This window comes from Nerophis ophidion, linkage group LG22 (assembly GCF_033978795.1).
Source record: "Nerophis ophidion isolate RoL-2023_Sa linkage group LG22, RoL_Noph_v1.0, whole genome shotgun sequence".
Lineage (NCBI taxonomy): Eukaryota > Metazoa > Chordata > Actinopteri > Syngnathiformes > Syngnathidae > Nerophis > Nerophis ophidion.
This window is the reverse complement of record NC_084632.1, coordinates 1,102,729-1,107,683: the sequence shown is the minus strand read 5'-3', so window position 1 is coordinate 1,107,683 and position 4,955 is coordinate 1,102,729. Positions and strand designations below refer to the sequence as shown.

General features: G+C 36.3%; 1 protein-coding gene across 3 annotated transcripts in view; it reads right to left on the bottom strand.

Moving 5' to 3' along the window:
• The window catches only part of tut4 (terminal uridylyl transferase 4), a 51,250-nt gene extending 46,805 nt beyond the window's left edge, over positions 1-4,445 (bottom strand). For all 3 annotated transcript variants that reach the window (XM_061882934.1, XM_061882936.1, XM_061882935.1), the window contains exon 1: positions 4,300-4,445. The gene's annotated coding sequence lies outside the window, so the exon portion shown is untranslated. The remainder of the gene's footprint in view (positions 1-4,299) is intronic.
• Positions 4,446-4,955: the final 510 nt, after the last annotated feature.

The following is a 4,955-nucleotide window of genomic DNA, read 5'->3' as shown; positions in this document are numbered from 1 at the left end:
TGTAGTTATCGGAAACAGCGGGATTCAGCGTGAAGATAAACAGGTATCTAATGTGTAAACAAAAAATAAACAAAAGGTGAGTTTCCCTAAGAAAAGGCATTGAAGCTTAGGGAAGGCTATGCAGAACAAAACTAAAACCGAACGGGCTACTAAGTAAAAAAAAAAGAGAATGCTGGACAACAGGAAAGACTTACAGCGTGTGGAGTTAGGAGCGCAAGGCAAGAACAAAAACGCTACACACAGGAAAACACCAAAAAACTCAAAATAAGTCACAACTTTTATCCAACAATTGTGAGAACGACTTTTTACTGTCAATATCGGCTGCTGATTTTCATTTTTTTAGATGTTTTCCACTGGTGTTGGGCCTCCAGATTTGTTCAATGAAAAAAAATGATGCTTTGGCTCAGAAAAGGTTGGAAAACACTGATCTAAGCCATACTAGCTAATTGCTTTGTAGGTGTCGGAAACAGCGGGAGGCAGTGTGCAGGTAAAAGGTATCTAATGCTTAAACAAAAAATGCGCAAAAGGTGAGTGCCCTTAAGAAAAGGCATTGAAGCTTAGGGAAGGCTATGCAGAATGAAACTAAAACTGAAGTGGTTACAAAGTAAACAAAAACAAAATGCTGGACGACAGCAAAGACTTACAGCGTGTGCAGTTAGGAGCGAAAGACAAGAACAAAAACACTACACACTGGAAAACACCAACAAACTCAAAATAAGTCACGACTCAAATCCAACAATTGCGAGAACGACATTTTACTGTCAATATCGGGTAATGAGTTTTAGTTTTTTAATGTTTTCTGCTGGTGGTGGGCCTCCAGATTGTTTCAATGAAAAAAATGTGCCTTGGCTCAGAAAAGGTTGACAAACAGTTATATCCATGATGATTGTATAGATGAACAACCTGCACAATCCACCGTGTAAGAGTGTGACAAGGAGTTAATAAACAGTACTTCCACATTTACATGTGTGGTGTCACAAGGAGTTAATAAACAGTACTTCTACATTTAGATGTGTGGTGTCACAAGGAGTTAATAAACAGTAATTCCACATTTAGATGTGTGATGTCACAAGGAGTTAATAAACAATAAGTTGGAGAGTAATTCAACATTTAGATGTGTGGTGTCACAAGGAGTTAATAAACAGTACTTCTACATTTAGATGTGTGGTGTCACAAGGAGTTAATAAACAGTACTTCTACATTTAGATGTGTGGTGTCACAAGGAGTTAATAAACAATAAGTTGGAGAGTACTTCAACATTTAGATGTGTGGTGTCACAAGGAGTTAATAAACAGTACTTCAACATTTAGATGTGTGGTGTCACAAGGAGTTAATAAACAATAAGTTGAAGAGTAATTCAACATTTAGATGTGTGGTGTCACAAGGACTTAATAAACAGTACTTCTACATTTAGATGTGTGGTGTCACAAGGACTTAATAAACAGTACTTCTACAGTTAGATGTGTGGTGTCACAAGGACTTAATAAACAGTACTTCTACATTTAGATGTGTGGTGTCACAAGGAGTTAATAAACAAGTTGGAGAGTACTTCTACATTTAGATGTGTGATGTCACAAGGAGTTAATAAACAATAAGTTGGAGAGTACTTCTACATTTAGATGTGTGATGTCACAAGGAGTTAATAAACAATAAGTTGGAGAGTACTTCTACATTTAGATGTGTGATGTCACAAGGAGTTAATAAACAATAAGTTGGAGAGTACTTCTACATTTAGATGTGTGGTGTCACAAGGAGTTAATAAACAGTACTTCAACATTTAGATGTGTGGTGTCACAAGGAGTTAATAAACAGTAAGTTGGAGAGTACTTCTACATTTAGATGTGTGATGTCACAAGGAGTTAATAAACAATAAGTTGGAGAGTACTTCAACATTTAGATGTGTGGTGTCACAAGGAGTTAATAAACAGTACTTCAACATTTAGATGTGTGATGTCACAAGGAGTTAATAAACAATAAGTTGGAGAGTACTTCTACATTTAGATGTGTGATGTCACAAGGAGTTAATAAACAATAAGTTGGAGAGTACTTCTACATTTAGATGTGTGGTGTCACAAGGAGTTAATAAACAGTACTTCAACATTTAGATGTGTGGTGTCACAAGGAGTTAATAAACAATAAGTTGGAGAGTAATTCAACATTTAGATGTGTGGTGTCACAAGGAGTTAATAAACAGTACTTCAACATTTAGATGTGTGGTGTCACAAGGAGTTAATAAACAGTACTTCTACATTTAGATGTGTGGTGTCACAAGGAGTTAATAAACAGTACTTCTACATTTAGATGTGTGGTGTCACAAGGAGTTAATAAACAATAAGTTGGAGAGTACTTCAACATTTAGATGTGTGGTGTCACAAGGAGTTAATAAACAGTACTTCAACATTTAGATGTGTGGTGTCACAAGGAGTTAATAAACAGTACTTCAACATTTAGATGTGTGGTGTCACAAGGAGTTAATAAACAATAAGTTGGAGAGTAATTCAACATTTAGATGTGTGGTGTCACAAGGAGTTAATAAACAGTACTTCAACATTTAGATGTGTGGTGTCACAAGGAGTTAATAAACAGTACTTCTACATTTAGATGTGTGGTGTCACAAGGAGTTAATAAACAGTACTTCTACATTTAGATGTGTGGTGTCACAAGGAGTTAATAAACAATAAGTTGGAGAGTACTTCAACATTTAGATGTGTGGTGTCACAAGGAGTTAATAAACAGTACTTCAACATTTAGATGTGTGGTGTCACAAGGAGTTAATAAACAGTACTTCAACATTTAGATGTGTGGTGTCACAAGGAGTTAATAAACAGTACTTCAACATTTAGATGTGTGGTGTCACAAGGAGTTAATAAACAGTACTTCAACATTTAGATGTGTGGTGTCACAAGGAGTTAATAAACAGTACTTCAACATTTAGATGTGTGGTGTCACAAGGAGTTAATAAACAGTACTTCTACATTTAGATGTGTGGTGTCACAAGGAGTTAATAAACAGTACTTCAACATTTAGATGTGTGGTGTCACAAGGAGTTAATAAACAGTACTTCTACATTTAGATGTGTGGTGTCACAAGGAGTTAATAAACAGTACTTCTACATTTAGATGTGTGGTGTCACAAGGAGTTAATAAACAATAAGTTGGAGAGTACTTCAACATTTAGATGTGTGGTGTCACAAGGAGTTAATAAACAGTACTTCAACATTTAGATGTGTGGTGTCACAAGGAGTTAATAAACAGTACTTCAACATTTAGATGTGTGGTGTCACAAGGAGTTAATAAACAATAAGTTGGAGAGTAATTCAACATTTAGATGTGTGGTGTCACAAGGAGTTAATAAACAGTACTTCAACATTTAGATGTGTGGTGTCACAAGGAGTTAATAAACAGTACTTCTACATTTAGATGTGTGGTGTCACAAGGAGTTAATAAACAGTACTTCTACATTTAGATGTGTGGTGTCACAAGGAGTTAATAAACAATAAGTTGGAGAGTACTTCAACATTTAGATGTGTGGTGTCACAAGGAGTTAATAAACAGTACTTCAACATTTAGATGTGTGGTGTCACAAGGAGTTAATAAACAGTACTTCAACATTTAGATGTGTGGTGTCACAAGGAGTTAATAAACAGTACTTCAACATTTAGATGTGTGGTGTCACAAGGAGTTAATAAACAGTACTTCAACATTTAGATGTGTGGTGTCACAAGGAGTTAATAAACAGTACTTCAACATTTAGATGTGTGGTGTCACAAGGAGTTAATAAACAGTACTTCTACATTTAGATGTGTGGTGTCACAAGGAGTTAATAAACAGTACTTCAACATTTAGATGTGTGGTGTCACAAGGAGTTAATAAACAGTACTTCAACATTTAGATGTGTGGTGTCACAAGGAGTTAATAAACAGTACTTCAACATTTAGATGTGTGGTGTCACAAGGAGTTAATAAACAGTACTTCTACATTTAGATGTGTGGTGCAGTGTAGAAAGTTACAATGAGGAAGTGCACTCCTCACATAACAAACAGCAGGTTTAGCATAACTTTCACAACATAAACGGGCGCTCACAAGAAGAAGACAATTAAAATGGTTATAAACAATAAAAAGGTGTTAAGTCCAAGTGAAAAGTGTCATTTAGCGCGGTGACAAAGTCTCTGCTGGCCTGCTACATAAATACCAGCAAGCTAACGGCTAATAAACAATGCTAACAGCCGTCAGTATAACCGCGCCCACGGCACGACGCCCGCCTTGCAGCGTGCAGGACAGAGGTGAGAGCAGAACTTACTTGGGGACTTTGGAGATGTGATTAGTGTTTGCTGGCCTTCATGTTTCTTCTCCAAATGTTTGTTTGCTTCTCTGGCCTGCTCACAGCGGCAGCCTCAGCCGCCATGTTGCCTACGTCACGCCGCCGCCTTGGGGGGAGGGCTCGTGACGTCATGTCCAGTGATGCGTTCACGTCCACTGTAATGTGGTAATTCTTGGACCGCTGCCATCCCGGTATTGTTTTTTTTTTTTTAGATAGATAGATGGATAGGTTGGTAGATAGATAGATAGATAGATAGATAGATAGATAGATAGATAGATAGATAGATGGATAGGGAGGAGTGTAAACAAAAAAAAGTTGACCACTGTGTAATGAAATCAGGTCTATATATATATATATATATAATATATATATATATATATATATATATATATATATATATATATTTACATACATACGTATATATTAGGGCTGCGAATCTTTGGGCATCCCACGATTTGATTCAATATCGATTCTTGGGGTCGCAATTCGATAATATATCGATTTTTTTTCAATTCAACGCGATTCTCAATTCAAAAACAATATTTTTCCGATTGAAAGGATTCTGTATTTATTCAATACATAGTTTTCAGCAGGATCTACCCCAGTCTGTTGACATGCAAGCAGAGTAGTAGATT